The 18,495-nt window shown below is 45.7% G+C and overlaps 1 pseudogene; it reads right to left on the bottom strand.

Moving 5' to 3' along the window:
- LOC137537217 (zinc finger protein 208-like) overlaps window positions 1-18,495 on the bottom strand; it is a 215,944-nt pseudogene that overhangs the window by 45,308 nt on the left and 152,141 nt on the right.

Raw genomic sequence — 18,495 nt, 5'->3', positions numbered from 1 at the left:
GATGCAGCATTAGAGGGAGGGGCATGCCAGAGCCAGCGGGAAACACCTAGAGGACAACATGGGGATAAGATGCAGCATTAGAGGGAGGGGCATGCCAGAGCCAGCAGGAAACACCTAGAGGACAACAGGGGGAGAAGATGCAGCATTAGAGGGAGGGGCATGCCAGAGCCAGCAGATAACACCTAGAGGACAACAAGAGGAGAAGATGCAGCATTAGAGGGAGGGGCATGCCAGAGCCAGTGGGAAACACCTAGAGGATAACAGGGGGAGAAGATGTAGCATTAGAGGGAGGGGCATGCCAGAGCCAGCGGTAAAAACCTAGAGGACAACAGGGGGAGAAGATGCAGCATTAGAGTGAGGGGCATGCCAGAGCCAGCAGGAAACACCTAGAGGACAACAGGGGGATAAGATGCAGCATTAGAGGGAGGGGCGTGCCAGAGCCAGCGGGAAACACCTAGAGGACAACATGGGGAGAAGATGCAGCATTAGAGGGAGGGGCATGCCAGAGCCAGCGGGAAACACCTAGAGGACAACAGGGGGAGAAGATGCAGCATTAGAGGGAGGGGCATGCCAGAGCCAGCAGGAAACACCTAGAGGACAACAGGGGGAGAAGATGCAGCATTAGAGGGAGGGGCATGCCAGAGCCAGCAGGAAACACCTAAAGGACAACAGGGGGATAAGATGCAGCATTAGAGGGAGGGGCGTGCCAGAGCCAGCGGGAAACACCTAGAGGACAACATGGGGAGAAGATGCAGCATTAGAGGGAGGGGCATGCCAGAGCCAGCGGGAAACACCTAGAGGACAACATGGGGAGAAGATGCAGCATTAGAGGGAGGGGCATGCAAGAGCCAGCAGGAAACACCTAGAGGACAACAGGGGGAGAAGATGCAGCATTAGAGGGAGGGGCATGCCAGAGCCAGCGGGAAACATCTAGAGGACAACAGGGGGAGAAGATGCAGCATTAGAGGGAGGGGCATGCCAGAGCCAGCGGGCAACACCTAGAGGAAAACAGGGGGAGAAGATGCAGCATTAGAGGGAGGGGCATGCCAGAGCCAGCGGGAAACACCTAGAGGACAACAGGGGGAGAAGATGTAGCATCAGAGGGAGGGGCATGCAAGAGCCAGTGGGAAACACCTAAAGGACAACAGGGGGATAAGATGCAGCATTAGTGGGAGGGGCATGCCAGAGCCAGTGGGAAACACCTAGAGGACAACATGGGGATAAGATGCAGCTTTAGTGGGAGGGGCATGCAAGAGGCAGGGGGAAACACCTAGGGGACAGGGGGAGAAGATGCAGCATTAGTGGGAGGGGCATGCCTGAGCCAGCGGGAAAAATCTAGAGGACAACAGGGGGGGAGGGGGAGATGCAGCATTAGAAGGAGGGGCATGCCAGAGCCAGCGGGAAACACCTAGAGGATAACAGGGGGAGAAGCTGCAGCATTAGAGGGAGGGGCATGCCAGAGCCAGCAGGAAACACCTAGAGGACAACAGGGGGAGAAGATGCAGCATTAGAGGGAGGGGCATGCCAGAGCCAGCAGGAAACACCTAGAGGATAATGGGGAGAAGATGCAGCATTAGAGGGAGGGACATGCCAAAGCCAGCGGGAAACACCTAGAGGATAACAGGGGGGGAAGATGCAGTATTAGAGGGAGGGGCATGCCAGATCCAGCGGGAAACACCTAGAGGACAACAGGGGGAGAAGCTGCAGCATTAGAGGGAGGGGCATGCCAGAGCCAGTGGGAAACACCTAGAGCAGTGTTCTCCCCAGTCACTTTTAGCCGGGGACACATAGGCTCGCACCTCACCTGGAGACCACCGCACACCACACTCTGTGTGAGAAGGGGACACATAGGATGGCACCTCACATGGAGATCCCCGCACACCACACTCTGTGTGAAAAGGGGACACATAGGCTGGCACCTCACCTGGAGATCCCCGCACACCACACTCTGTGTGAGAAGGAGACACATAGGCTGGCACCTCACCTGGAGATCCCCGCACACCACACTCTGTGTGAGAAGGGGACACATAGGCTGGCACCTCACCTGGAGATCCCCGCACACCACACTCTGTGTGAGAAGGGGGCACATAGGCTGGCACCTCACCTGGAGATCCCCGCACACCACACTCTGTGTGAGAAGAAGACACATAGGCTGGCACCTCACCTGGAGATCCCCGCACACCACACTCTGTGTGAGAAGGGGACACATAGGATGGCACCTCACCTGGAGATCCCCGCACACCACACTCTGTGTGAGAAGGAGACACATAGGCTGGCACCTCACCTGGAGATCCCCGCACACCACACTCTGTGTGAGAAGGGGACACATAGGATGGCACCTCACCTGGAGATCCCCACACACCACACTCTGTGTGAGAAGGGGACACATAGGCTGGCACCTCACCTGGAGATCACCGCACACCACACTCTGTGTGAGAAGGGGACATATAGGCTGGCACCTTACCTGGAGATCACTGCACACCACACTCTGTGTGAGAAGGGGACACATAGGCTGGCACCTCACCTGGAGATCCCCGCACACCACACTCTGTGTGAAAAGGGGACACATAGGCTGGCACCTCACCTGGAGATCCCCGCACACCACACTCTGTGTGAGAAGGGGACACATAGGCTGGCACCTCACCTGGAGATCCCTGCACACCACACTCTGTGTGAGAAGGGGGCACATAGGCTGGCACCTCACCTGGAGATCCCCGCACACCACACTCTGTGTGAGAAGGAGACACATAGGCTGGCACCTCACCTGGAGATCCCCGCACACCACACTCTGTGTGAGAAGGAGACACATAGGCTGGCACCTCACCTGGAGATTATTTGAGTTAAACTTATCATGGTTTAGTGAATCAAGTCCTCTGTGTGAAAAGGGGACACATAGAAGTGTGACTGAATCTGCAATATGCCTGCTTGCTCATTTCACCCCAGCAAGAACTTAAAGGACAACTGTAGTGAGAAGAATATGGAGGTTGCCATATTTATTTCCACTTAAACAATACCAGTTACCAGGTAGCCCTAATGATCTATTTGGCTGCAGCAGTGTCTGAATAATGCCAGAAACAAACATGCAGCTAATCCAGTCAGATCTGACAATAATATCAAAAACACCTGATATGCTGCATGCTTGTTCAGGGGCTATGGCTGAAAGTATTAGTCAGAGGATCAACAGGATAGCCAGAAAACTGGTATTGCTTATAATGAAATAAATATGAATGTGCCTGAAAAGTGCTCTATGTTTCTGGACTACCTAAAGAGACAGGGAGGTCAATTTTGTTTTTTGTTTTATAACTATTTTATTAGCAGAAAGAGATAAATACAATATACAGAAAGGAAATTGTGCAAGTATGGCATAACAGCTTGCTCAAACGAGGAGCTCTTATTGATAGAAATGTCCGATTATCTTCCACATACACCTTGCTGGAGTGGACAAGGCAACAAGCTAGAAAACAATAACATTTCACCCCTATCACTGAGCCTGTCTCATAGCACACTCTCCGTCTGCTGACAAAAATAGCAGAAATAACCAAAGAAAAGAGAACTGAATAAACAAAAACACCGATAAACATAACAAAAAGAAAAACCCACATGCTGCTATGCTATAACTAAATAGGCAACCGCTAGTTACCTTAAACATTAAGTTCCTGAATTACACCCCCATATTGTCTTTCCAGTTCCCCCTCAATAAACATCCTTATACTTGGGACTCCAGCCCTTGCTTTTGCTCATAACTTATGTCCCAGAAATCCCATACCTTCTGGAAAAGGACCTCCCTCTCATACACTAAAGAAGACAAATGCTCCATTGTCCTCACCCAAGCGCATGCGAGTTTGATCCAAAGGAAAAGTCTCTGCCCCTGTGGGACTGTTGTCTGAGCAAGATTTTACAGCAATTGATTAAAGATAATTAATTCATTAGTGTTTATTATTGTAAAGATCATAGGAGTATGTTTTTGTATTTACAATTGTATAGTTCCACTATTGCTTGTGTTTTGCATTATTTTCAATATTTTGCTTTGGTAAAATTGGTCTTTTGCAACAAGTGTGTGCTTCCCTTAGAAAATACGATGTATTAACCATTTAAGCCTTTTAGACGTAGCTGCTACGCCCATAAGGCTGCTGCGCGCTCCCGTGGACGACACACTCGCACACTCCCGTGCCGCCGCCCATTAGCACGGAGATCAATGAATGGGAACACAGTTCGCATTCATTGATCTAAGTCCCCATTAGAAAGACTGACCGCTTCTATGAGAAACCGCAATCTTTCTAACTGTTACGTCCCCTCTGCACTTCCTGTAAGCATACTTGTTCCACTTGCAGGACCAAAAAAAAAAAAACCATAAATAGTTACCTAAGGGTCTGAACGTTTTTTAATATGCATGTCAAGAGGGTACTTTACGATTATTTTTTTAATTATAAGCTTGTAAATAGTGATGGACGCAAAACTGAAAAAATGCACCACCATTATTTCCAAATAAAATATTGGCGCCATACACTGTGATAGGGCCAAAATTTAAATGATGTAATAACCGGGACAAATGGGCAAAAAAAAATACGTGGGTTTTAAATATGGTAGCATGTATTATTTTAAAGCTATAATGCCCGAAAACTGAGAAATAATAAATTGTTTCCATTTTTTTCTTAATATTCCTGTTAAAATGCATTTAGAAAAAAATAATTCCTAGCAAAATGTACCACCCAAAGAAAGCCTAATTGGTGGCGGAAAAAACAAGATATAGATCAATGAATTGTGATAAGTAGTAATAAAGTTATTGGCAAATGAAAGGGAGGTAAAAATTGCTCGGATGCATAAGGCAAAAAATGACTGAAGTCTTAAAGGGGAACTGAAGAGAGAGGTATATGGAGGCTGCCATGTTTATTTCCTTTTAAGCAATACCAGTTGCCTGGCAGCCCTGCTGATCCTTTGCCTCTAATACTATTAGCCATAGCCCCTGAACAAGCATGCAGCAGATCAAGTGTTTCAGACTTTAAAGTCAGATCTGACAAGACTAGCTGCATGCTTGTTTCTGGTGTTATTCAGATACTACTGCAGAGAAATAGACCAGCAGGGCTGCCAGGCAACTGGTATTGATTAAAAGGAAATAAACATGGCAGCCTCCATATACCACTCTCTTCAGTTCCCCTTTAAAGAGACACTGAAGCAAGACAAAATCTCGCTTCAGCTCTTATATGTAGCAGGGGCACGTGTGCCCCTGCTAAAACGCCGCTATCCCGCGGCTAAACGGGGGTCCCTGACCCCCCAACCCACCCCCCGCAAAATCTACGACCAACTTGAACTCAGATCCCTTTACCCCCCAACCCTCCAAAGCTCTAATTAACCAATTCTTGGAGTCGATTCAGCTCCCACAACTCTCCCAATCACAATTAACATACCTTAATAGTCCTTTCTCTGATGCTGAAATACTTAAAACAATCAAATCATTGAAACGGAATAAAGCTCCCGGACCAGATGGGTTCAGCAATGAATATTTACTGGCTTTCTCATCTACACTAACCCCTTATCTCGCCCTCCTCTTTAATAATTTTGCTTCTTCTGGTAAGATCCCTGATTAATTTTTATCTGCAAACATTTTCCTCATCAGTTCCCAGTGGGAACTGCATTTAGAGAGTTGAAGTTAGGCGGAGCAAGCAGAGACCAATTTATCAGCAGAAATCTCCATATCTAAATCATGCGACCAAACCCGAGCATACTTTTCAATAGGGAATATGGGATTTCTTTCCTTTGAAGTGGCCTTTAATAGTTGAGCATGGCTAGAATGGGAGTGGCTAATTGAGGAAGAGCTAATCTTTTGGAGTGGAGGAAACTGTAAATCCTATGATACGTAAATAATTGGTTTGGGGGAAGATGGAAAGATCTGGTCAGATCGGCAAAGGATCGAATATTGTCACCCTCATATAAGTGATTTAAAGAATTTATACCAGCATTGAGCCACGTATGGAGATCAAGATTAGGAATTAGAAGTTTTAGGACTGAAAGATTTACATTAATTGTAGAGAGGTCTTTTTTTATCAGGGGGATGTTTGATGAAGTATTCCCATGCTTTAAGGGTGGTTAAAATACTTGGGTATTGTATGGTATTGGGAGAAGTTTTGCGACCAAGAAATGGAGCTACCAGTAAGTTATGGAGGTTGAATCCTGAGATGTCTTGTTCCAGTTGAACCCACAGTTTGTGAAGTGAAAAGTCCCACCATTGTAGACCAAATACACGGTAAACCCATGCCACCTTTCCTTCTTGCCTGAATCATAATATGATAAGAAGTTCTTTAGCTAGTAGCTTTTTTGCCCTTCCATACAAATTTGTGGACACATTTTTGAAAGTCTAATATAAAGGACTTGCGTAATGGAATGATTAATGCCCTTAATAAATATAACATTTTTGGGAGTAAAAAGAGTTTGAAAGCGGCAATACGGCCGGACCAGGAAAGCCAGTGTTTAGATAGATCTGCACATTCCGTTTTTAGAAGTGATAGCATAGGGATGTAATTGGTTTTGAATAGATCAGAGGCCCTATTCGTAATTTTAATCCCTAGGTATGTTACCACTCCTTCTGCCCAGGGAAACTGATAGGTTTTGACCAGGCAGGATTTAACTTCAGGGGGCATATTAAGGCCTAAAATGAAGGACTAGTGCTGATTCAATTTGTGAAGAGATGCTGCTGAGAAACTGTTTAGATCAGTGATTAAATGGGGAAGAGAGATTTCTGGATTTGTAATAATTAGCGCTACATCGTCGGCGAATAGACTGATTACATGGGAGGAGTCTTTAACTTTGATTCCGGAGATCATAGGATTGGAGCGTATTTTTTGGGCTAGCGTTTCCATAATTAAAATGAAAATGATTGGGGAAAGCGGGCAGCCTTGTCTAGTACCATTAGTTATAACAAACGGTTATGAAAGAAAACCTGCTGCGTTCACTCGGGCAGGAGCAGTATATAGGGCCATAATAGCAAACAAAATTGGACCATTAAAACCAAACTTATTGAGGGTAGCTTTGAGAAATTGCCAGTGTACTCTGTCGAATGCCTTCTCCGCATCCAAAGTAAGGAGGAGAGAAGGCACCCGACAGAGCTCAGCATAGCGGACAAAGGTAAGCATGCATCTTGTGGCGTCTGACGCCTTCCTACCTCTCGTAAAGCCCACTTGATCCTGGGAAAGTAGGTCAGGAGTGAAAAGCATTAGTCTGTTTGCTAACAATTTTGCGTAAAGTTTGACATCAGCATTTAATAACGAGATGGGTCTGTAGTTGGCAGGGTCTCTCTGATCTTTCCCAGCTTTATGAATAACGGTAATGTTTGCAGATAAAAATTAATCAGGGATCTTACCAGAAGAAGCAAAATTATTAAAGAGGAGGGCGAGATAAGGGGTGAGTGTAGATGAGAAAGCCAGTAAATATTCATTGCTGAACCCATCTGGTCCGGGAGCTTTATTCCGTTTCAATGATTTGATTGTTTTAAGTATTTCAGCATCAGAGAAAGGACTATTAAGGTATGTTAATTGTGATTGGGAGAGTTGTGGGAGCTGAATCGACTCCAAGAATTGGTTAATTAGAGCTTTGGAGGGTTGGGGGGTAAAGGGATCTGAGTTCAAGTTGTAGAGTTTGTTGTAGTAGTCGCTGAACATGTCTGCTATCGCTTTGGGGTTGGAAACTATATCTTTGGTGACTGGATGTGTTAGAGAAGAAATTCTAGCTTTGTTTTGTTTGTGTTTTAGGAGATTCGCAAGATATTTACTGGCTTTGTTACTCTGAGAGTAAAAATTTAGGTTGCATTTTTGTACGTAGTAATCATATTTATGATTCAGGTTACTAAGGTCTTTCCTGAGAAAGAAAAGTTCTTTCTCAAGTTCTAGAGTAGGTTGTTGTTTATAGAGTTTTTCTGTGAGTGACTAGTGTGTCAAATGCTTGATTATGTTCTCTTTTCTTCAGTGATCTTTGACGGATCAATATGCCTCTAACAAAGGCTTTATGCGTAGCCCAAATGCTGGGAATGCCAACTTCAGATCTTCTATTGATATCAAAGAATGCTTTTAACTCCATCTCTACCTTGTCAGAAAAGGACTTATCTGCTAATAGAGAGGTATTTAATCTCCAAACGAAGGGTTTGGGGATAGTTGATGAGTTTCGAAAAGTAATATGTATCGGGGGTCCGACCAAACGGCTGTGTCAATTTCTATGCTTAGAACTTCTTGGAGGACCTTATCTGTGAGAAAAGGGTCAATTCTAGAGTGGGTCTTATGGACCGCAGACCAATGTTTGTAATCTTTCTCGTTGTTGTAGAGAATTCTCCAGGGGTCAAATAAGTTATTCCACTTAACTTGTTTAACTCTTAAGGTGAGGTGGTGGGGGTGCCTTGCAGAGGAGTCTAGTTTGGAGAGACAAGCATTAAAGTCTCCCCCCAGCAGAAGCAGTCCTTGTTTGTGAGCTTGGATCTTAGAGCAGAGTTTGTGAAGGAATGCTTTTTGCCCAGTGTTCGGAGCGTATAGGGATACTAGCGTCAAGGCTTGGTCATTCACAAGACCTGTAAATATAATGTATCGGCCCTGGGGGTTTAAGATCACCTCAGTGGGTACCACTTTTAAATCTTTGTGAAAGGCTATAATAACTCCTCTTTTCTTTGTCTTTGTTTTGTTTAATGAGCTATAATATAACATGGGGAAGGTGGGGCTACTACATCTCTAATTATCTTTTTCTAATAAGTGGGTCTCTTGGGCAAAAATGATCAGGGGATTGTATCTTTTGACCTCTCTCCAAAACAAATGCCTTTTAATGGGGGAGTTCAGGCCTCTTACATTCATAGAGGTGATTTTTAGTGACATAGTTAGATGTTATCTGCGGATACGATGGAACATTTCTTAATAGGATCAGCTAAGGAGTAGATACCCTTGTGGGTCGCATGGAGCATCAAAGTGTAATCATACCAATGAGAGATGTTTAAAGCAAAATAAAAACACACAAATGTAAAACTTATAACCATCAGTCCTTAGGAACAGATTTCTGACACAGATGAACTGGGAATATGAGGGGGAAAACCTGTGTGCTGAAAGTTCACAACGCACACAAATAGTGAAGGGGTACGGAGGAAAAACCTCCTGTTAGATCGTAAGATGTTGTGACCAGATATAAAAGTCACCAGTGGCAAACGGAGGGGATTGGCAGTAATAGGATTCCCTGCCATCAACGATTAGATCTGGATTTGCTGTGCCATTCCAGGGATAATTTGGCTGAGCCTGGGTTGGTTTGCAGACATTGAGGATCAGATGACACGGGAATCTGCAATTGCTTGAACAGCTTCATCCCATTTTCAGAAGCAGTTATAACATACTGTTTGTTGTGAAATGAGAAAATGAGCTTGGTGGGGAAGCCCCACTTGTATAGGAAGGGATTGGAGAACCTTTGTTGAAGAGGTTGAAGATCACAGCGTAATTGGAGCGTTGCAGGGGAGAGGTCTGCATAAATATGGATATTGGAGTATGGGTCTGGCAAGGAGCCAGCTTTCCTTATAGCAAGTAGGAAGTCTTCCTTAGCTTGGTAGAAAAGGAATCTTGCTAGAACGTCCCTGGGGACCGAGCCAGGAAGGTGGGCAGGTTTAGGTAGGCGATGAGCGCGATCGATTGTCAGCTCGATACCGGGGAACTCGGGAGCACTTTTTTCATCACTGCTTTTCAGTATGGCTTTAATTCTGTAGTGGGAATTTGTTCTGGAATGCCCCTGAACTTCAGATTGTTGCGCCTGCTCCTATCTTCTAAATCCGCAGACTTGGCTTTCAGCCAGATGATATCAGAAGCTTGGGTGTCAAAGGTGTCTACCAAAATGTTATGGCCTTTAATGATTTCAGATATTTTGTCCTCTGATGCATGAACCCTCTCCCCCAAAGCAGAAATGTCATTTCTAAGATTGTCAGGGAGAGTGGCAATATCTTTCATTAAAGAATGAATGCTTGGGACGCTGCTTGGTCTGAAGCAGGGAAGGTTTCTATGTGCAGCTGCGTGTCTGTTAGGCTGGGGCCTGCGTGAGGATGCTGGGAGAGGCCTACCTCGTTAGCTGCTGCAGCGTCAGAGTCTCTCCTGAGCCTTGATTTCGCTGGGCTCTGGAAGGGAGAAGCTGATTCGGTCGAGGAGGATGTGTCTTTTTCCCCTTCTGTGAGATGGCTGTTGCCGGGCTTCTGTGCAGCAGAGCTATGCTGGGAAGGATTGCTGGAGTTGGCGCCATCTTGGGGAGCTGGTCCGCCGCGCGGCGGATAGAAATCCATCAGTTTCTGCGGCTTGGGGAAGTTCTTCTTCCTCTTCCTGGAGGCATCGAGCTCCATGGATGTTTCCTCTATGCTTGGGGTTTGAGGTTTGTCCGGAATGGGGTCGCTTTGAGCCGCTTCAGGCAGGGTAACGCCGGGGCACAGTTAGCAAGCAGCTGTCCTGGTCTCCGTGCAGGCCACGCCCCCACTAGACTGACCCCTTTAACATGTATGATGAGTGCTCCCCCTTCCACCTCCTCCTGTTCATGTTCCCTTTCCCCCTGATCCCGGCCCTAATACCACCCTCTATCCTCCCTCACCACTAGAGGGAGCCCTTCCCAATATGGGCTGAGTAATGATCCTCATATGTGTCCTCTGCTTCTCCCTCTTCCTCCTCCTGTTCATGTTCCCCCTTTCCCCCTGATCTCGGCCTTATTGCCACCCTCTATCCTCCCTCACCACTAGAGGGAGCCCTTCCCAATATGGGCTGAGTAATGATCCCCATATGTGTCCTCTGCTTCTCCCCCTTCCTTCCTCCTGTTCATGTTCCCTTTCCCCCTGATGCCGGCCCTAATGCCACCCTCTATCCTCCCTCACCACTAGAGGGAGCCTTTCCCAATATGGGCTGAGTAATGATCCTCATATGTCCTCTGCTTCTCCCCCTTCCTTCCTTCCTCCTGGTCATGTTCCCTTTCCCCCTGATCTTGGCCTTATTGCCACCCTCTATCCTCCCTCACCACTAGAGGGAGCCTTTCCCAATATGGGCTGAGTAATGATCCCCATATATGTCCTCTGCTTCTCCCCCTTCCTTCCTCCTCCTGTTCATGTTCCCTTTCCCCCTGATCCCGGCCCTATTGCCACCCTCTATCGTCCCTCACCACTAGAGGGAGCCCTTCCCAATATGGACTGAGTAATGATCCCCATATGTGTCCTCTGCTTCTCCCCCTTCCCCCTCCTCCTGTTCATGTTCCCTTTTCCCCCTGATCCCGGCCCTATTGCCACCCTCTATCCTCCCTCACCACTAGAGGGAGCCCTTCCCAATATGGACTGAGTAATGATCCCCATATGTGTCCTCTGCTTCTCCCCCTTCCCCCTCCTCCTGTTCATGTTCCCTTTCCCCCTGATCCCGGCCCTATTGCCACCCTCTATCCTCCCTCACCACTAGAGGGAGCCCTTCCCAATATGGACCGAGTAATGATCCTTGTATGAGTCCTCTGCTTCTCCCCCTTCCTCCTGGTCATGTTCCCTTTCCCCCTGATCCCAGCCCTATTGCCACCCTCTATCCTCCCTCACCACTAGAGGGAGCCCTTCCCAATATGGACCGAGTAATGATCCTTGTATGAGTCCTCTGCTTCTCCCCCTTGATGATGATGTTAAATTGCATATATTGGCATATGGGCTTTACATGAGCTGATTGATGATGGAAGTAGCACTGCTATATGTTACTTTAGAAGACTGAGAAGGTTTCCAGATTATATTGTTCATAAACTAAGTCTTAGTCTAAAATGATATTTTTGATGCAATATTTACCAGTTTGCTCTTGAAAGATATATATCTCTGTCTTAGAGAGCTAACAGGATGTTTAAAGCATTGAACCTTGAAAGCTTATTAACCCCCCTGGCGGTCTAATTAATTTCGCCAGGAGGGAGCGCAGCAGTTTTTTTTGTTTTTTTAAAATCATGTAGCGAGCCCAGGGCTCGCTACATGATAGCCGCTGCTCAGCGGCATCCCCCTGCCCGCTTCGATCGCCTTCGGCGATCTCCGATCAGGAAATCCCGTTCAAAGGATGGGATTTCCTGGAGGGCTTCCCCTGTCGCCATGGCGATGGGATGGGATGACGTCAGCGATGTCATTGGGTGTCCCGATCCACCCCTCAGCGCTGCCTGCCACTGATTGGCCAGGCAGCGCACGGGGTCTGGGGGAGGGGGGGGGGCGGCGCGGCGCGACGCATAAGGGCGATCAAGCTTGAAGCGGCGGCAATCGGTGTGCTGACGCAGATAGCAAAGTGCTAGCTGCGTGCAGCAAAAAAAATGAGAATCTGTACTGTCCGATTTGTACAATAAAAAAACATACCAATCGAGTCTCTGTGATCTCCTGGATCCCTCTTTGCTGTTTCCGGCCCTCCCCGCCACGATCCTGGCTTTTAATCGCCAGTTTTAGGCAGTATTTACAAACAAAAAACATGGCCGCTAACCAGGAAGTGATGTTTGTGTGTGTGTATATATATATATATATATATATATATATATATATATATATATATATATATATATATATATATATATATATATATATATATATATATACATATACATATACATACATACATACACACATATACATACATACATACATACATACATAACTGCAAGTTTTTATCACATAGTGAATTATCTGCACTTCAGTCTGGTATTAGTCACAGTTTCTCAGCATGTGACAGGCAGCTCCCTTCCCCCCTCAGCCTCACAAACTGCACAAGCTGAAATTGAGAGCAGAGAATGAGGAGTAAACAAAGCACACAGAGCCTGGAGGGGGCGTGCATAACTTGTACTTATTACAACAGAGGCAGCCCATTCCTCCCTGGGTCGACAAAGCTTGACAAAAAAAGAAGATTACATATATTACAGAGACAGTTGAAGTAGAAAAGGCTGCAGTAATCCAGACCACATTAGAACAGGTATAGGAACTTATAGGATAGAGGAAATAAGGCTGAAAATGTTGTTACAGAGTCTCTTTAAAAGATATAACCGGATAACTGACAACTGTGGTAGTCCTGTATCTGTGACTATTCTTTATCTGTTATTTAAACCAATGTAAGATTCTTAAAATGTATGGCTTATATTCTGATCTTTCTAGTCAATCGATAACCATAATCACTATTTATTTTTAATATAAACAGTTATTGATTACATAATTTGCTTCAATGAAAGCTTAAAATGCAGAAAAAAAGGGTTTTGGCTTCTATTTACTCTTCAGGAGAGTCATGGCTGCATGTGACTGCAGATCTTGCCCTCATTTGCATAGATAAAACTCCTGGTTTATTAACCCTTACAATGTACAAAATAAAAAGTAGTCACAGGCAAGTTGTAACTAGGCTTAGTACTCTCATGTCACATTATTTCAGGAACTTTTTACGCTTTACAAACCAATGCACTCAGCAACATGAAAAGATTCTGTGTAAATATGTTGTTGTGTGCATCTAGCAAGAAATAAAAGAAGCAATGGAAAAGAAAACTTGTGACCATAGCATTTCCCACACTAAACACAAGTGTCCGGTAAGCATTGACTTGCTCAAATGCATTTCCCACACTCAGCATATGAATAGGGCTACTTACAAATGTGATATCTCCTTATGTGAAATGAGCTCTTTTCTCTTTGCATAAAAATTCCCACACGCAGCACATGAATAGGGCTTCTCTCCAGTGTGTGATCTCTCATGTACAACAAGGTTTGATTTATGACGAAAACATTTCCCACACTCAGCACATGTGTGGGGTTTCTCACCAGTGTGAGTTCTCTCATGTCTGACAAGATGTGATTTTTGTGCAAAACATTTCCCACACTCAGCACATGAATAGGGCTTCTCATCAGTGTGAGATCTCTCATGTCTGACAAGATGCGATTTTCGAACAAAACATTTCCCACACTCCTCACACTGATGAGAAGACCTATTTATGTGCTAACTCTCATGCCTGACAAGGTCTGATTTCTGTGCAAAACCTTTCCCACACTCAGTACATGAATAGAGCTTCTCACCAGTGTGAGATCTCTCATGCCTGACAAGGTCTGATTTCTGTGCAAAACCTTTCCCACACTCAGCACATGAATAGAGCTTCTCACCAGTGTGAGATCTCTCATGCCTGACAAGGTCTGATTTCTGTGTAAAACATTTCCCACACTCAGCACATGAATAGAGCTTCTCACCAGTGTGCGATCTCTCATGCCTGACAAGAAGTGATTTATCACCAAAACCTTTCCCACACTCAGCACATGAATAGGGCTTCTCACCAGTGTGAGATCTCTCATGTGTGACAAGATGCGATTTCCGCGCAAAACCTTCCCCACACTCAGCACATGAATAGGGCCTCTCACCAGTGTGACACCTCTCATGTATGACAAGATCGAATTTCTTTGCAAAACATTTCCCACACTCTGCACATGAATATGGCTTCTCACCAGTGTGAGATCTCTCATGTTTGGCAAGGTTTGATTTCTTTGAAAAACATTTCCCACACTCATCACATGAATAGGGCTTCTCACCAGTGTGAGATCTCTCATGTATGGCAAGGTTTGATTTCTTTGAAAACCATTTCCCACACTCAGCACATGAATATGGCTTCTCACCAGTGTGAGATCTCTCATGTGTGACAAGACTTGATTTCTCAGTAAAACATTTCCCACACTCAGAACATGAATAGGACTTCTCACCAGTGTGATATCTCTCATGTACAACAAGATTTGATTTATGACCAAAACATTTCCCACACTCAGCACATGTGTGGGGTTTCTCACCAGTGTGAGTTCTCTCATGTACGTCAAGATATGATTTTCGAACAAAGCATTTCCCACACTCAGCACATGAATAGGTCTTCTCATCAGTGTGAGATCTTGCATGACTGACAAGATGCGATTTCCGTACAAAACCTTTTCCACACTCAGCACATGAATAAGGCTTCTCACCAGTGTGAGTTCTCTCATGTCTGACAAGATGTGATTTCTGTGCAAAACATTTCCCACACTCAGCCCATGAATATGGATTCTCACTAGTGTGAGATCTCTCGTGCCTGACAATATTTGATTTATAAACAAAACATTTCCCACATGTGGAACAGGAATAAGACCCTCCAGCAGGGGGAGAGCTGTGCTGGGTATGAGGTCCCTCAGGGTTAGACAGGTGAGGGGAGTCTGGGGGAATATTTGGGGTCACCAGGATATCTGCAGGAGACTCTTGTCCAGTGACATCATCATCCGCTGTACAGTCTGTGGATACAGAGAGACGAGTCTCTGAGAGGTTCCTGATGCCGGGACTCCGCCCTGCAAATAGAGAAACATCATCACTTCCTGTTAGAGAATTCTGAGGGGAGGAACAATTATCATTAGGGATGAAAGGAAAGAGGATGGTCGGCACTGCTGTACAACTTCCTTTATTTGGCAATGTGCAGACAAGTAGGCTGTGTGTTACATCATCACTTCACAGTCCATAAGAAGAGACTAAACACATACCGGTGCGGAGGTGGATAATGGTGGGTGCTGGTTGCTGGGAGCCTGACGGCAGTTTCACACACAAGCGCTTCTTCGGAAGCTATGACAAGGGGTCAGGACTGAAGCTATGTCTGCTCTAGTTGGAGAAAGTGCTTACTGCTAAAAGTAACCTGCAATCTGAGGGGCATGTTCGACACCAGGGCTGTGGAGTCGGGTCGAGGAGTCAGAGCAATTTTTGGGTACCTGGATTCGGAGTCAGGAGAAAATACACCTGACTCCTAATGAATTTAAACTGTAATTAAAATAGAAAATATGATAAAATGTTCTATTTATCAGATAATAGTCATCATAAATAATTTATATATACAGTAATAGCTGTGCTTAGTCCATCAAAAAATAGTTACTTGTGCTGCTTCAATAAAGCAGTCCACGTATTTTTAAAGTCAGATACACATATCTGATTGTGACTGTATATATGATGTGTACACAGGAATCTCTTATATGTATACTAAATAACATCTATGCTGTAAGAATAAAGCCTGATGTGTAGCTGTGTCACTAATAGAGATGGTCAATGAGATGGAAATAATTCTGCGTTGATGCTGGTTTATGCAAATGTACTCCCTTTGCTAATGATATCAAATAATTTGTTATTTTGTTAAAATTTGGTTTGGTGACTACGAATTAAAGGCAGTGTTCTCCCCAGGGCTAATTAGGTGGGCGGCCTGCCGTCTGTTTTCAGTCCCCGCCCGCCTGAGCTGCCCCATATGTCAACTTTGGGGTGCCCAGCAGGAGTTTCCTGAATATTAGTGATGCGCGGCCACCGGGCGCTCGATACGGCAACCGCCATCTTGTGGGCGGCGCTCGCTGCTAGTAAGCCCTAGCCTGCAGCTATGGACTGTGGCTGAGCTGTTGTCACAACAATGCCCAATCGTGCAACACAGCGGCCATCTTGTGGGTGGCACTCGCCGCTGGTAATCTTCAGCATGAGGCTGAGCTGTCGGGGGGAAAACCGCCCCCTGCCCAATCACCTGGCAGGGGATGTGTAATTGCATTCAAACAGCAGGGGGCTTAAAACGGTGTCCTCAGCCTGGTTCGCTTGCCCCTTCTCTCTTTCTGCCATCCAGGAGTTCTAGGAGAGAAGCTGTGAGTGCCCCAGTATGATCTGTTTCAGCAGACAAAAGTATCATGTTTATAGGTATAGATTATTCACTTGTCAGCAGGTTTGTTTTTGGTTTTCCTGCATTTGCTGACAGCCTGAACTCTGACAGGATAACATTAACTTGTCATTCACATATTTTGTTCAGGAACTACCCAGATTTGATTGTAATCATATCTGTATGTGCCTTTTTCAAGCACTCAGTATGTTGTGGACCACAGCTTCAGTGTGTCCTGTAAAAGTGGAAGTAACACTTGTTCAATTTAGTGTACGAGATGAACCGCCAGTCACCTTAAATGTATGGGATGTACCGTTATCTGTGTTTCATGTATCAGATGTACCGTTAGCCGCCTTTAATGTATTGGATGTACGGTTGTCTGCCTTTCATGTTTGGGATGTACCGTTTGCCATGTTTCATCTTCGGGAGGAAGCATTTGCAGCCTTTCATGTGTGGGATGTACCGTTTGCTGCGTTTGATGTTGGGGAGGCAGCATTTGCCGCCTTTCATGTGTGGGATGTACCGTTTGCTGCGTTTGATGTTGGGGAGGCAGCATTTGCCGCCTTTCATGTGTGGGATGTACCGTTTGCTGCGTTTGATGTTGGGGAGGCAGCATTTGCAGCCTTTCAAGTATGGGATGTACCGTTTGCTGCGTTTCATGTTGGGGAGGTAGCATTTGCTACACTGCACCCCCCCCCCCCCAAATGAAATCAAACACCACCCGGCTACTTTTTCATGCCACCCGGCTGGAAAAAAATTCTGGGGAGAACACTGAAAGGGTACCTGAGACGGATGAAAATAAAAGTTTTATACATACCTGGGGCTTCCTCCAGCCCCCTTCAGACTAATCAGTCCCTTGCTGTCCTCCTCCGCCACCTGGACCTTCTGCTATGGGTCCAGGCACTTGAGCCCATCGGATGCAGTGCGCATGAACAAGCTCTGCTGACAGGAACATACTACACCTGCGCAGCACTATTGTGCAGATGCAGAATGCTCCTGGCTGTTGAAGCAGCACGCGGCTGGACTGCGCTGCCTGGCTGAATTACCAGGACTCATAACAGAAAATCCAGGTGGCGAAGAAGGACAGCGAGGGACTGATTAGCCTGAAGGGGGCTGGAGGAAGCCCCAGGTATGTATAAAACTTTAATCTGTCTAAGGTTTACTTTAAGGTACACAGTAGTACTATACTCTCCATATGCACTCCCCACAGAGCTGCAGGGAATCAACTGAGAATGTTGTGCACATTGAACACAGAGGTGTTGTCTATCACCCATAAACCTTGTTCAGATTGTGCATGAAGAATGTGTAATAGAGGAAGAATCCCCTCATTCCCCTGCAGAGTACCTGCACATCACTCTTACATGTACCCCCAGTTACATTGCCTAGGGCCTGATCCATGTTCAGATTGTGCATGAAGAATGTGTAATAGAGGAAGAATCCCCTCATTCTCCTGTAGAGTACCTGCACATCACTCTTACATGTACCCACAGTTACATTGTCTAGGGCCTGATCCATGTTCAGATTGTACATGAAGAATGTGTAATAGAGGAAGAATCCCCTCATTCTCCTGCAGAGTACCTGCACATCACTCTTACATGTACCCACAGTTACATTGCCTAGGGCCTGATCCATGTTCAGATTGTGCATGAAGAATGTGTAATAGAGGAAGAATCCCCTCATTCTCCTGCAGAGTACCTGCACATCACTCTTACATGTACCCACAGTTACATTGCCTAGGGCCTGATCCATGTTCAGATTGTGCATGAAGAATGTGTAATAGAGGAAGAATCCCCTCATTCTCCTGTAGAGTACCTGCACATCACCCTTACATGTACCCACAGTTACATTGTCTAGGGCCTGATCCATGTTCAGATTGTA

This window comes from Hyperolius riggenbachi, chromosome 10 (genome assembly GCF_040937935.1).
Source record: "Hyperolius riggenbachi isolate aHypRig1 chromosome 10, aHypRig1.pri, whole genome shotgun sequence".
In the NCBI taxonomy this organism is placed as follows: Eukaryota; Metazoa; Chordata; class Amphibia; order Anura; family Hyperoliidae; genus Hyperolius; species Hyperolius riggenbachi.
Note: the sequence above shows the minus strand (reverse complement) of the source record. Positions and strands in the feature narration are given on the sequence as shown.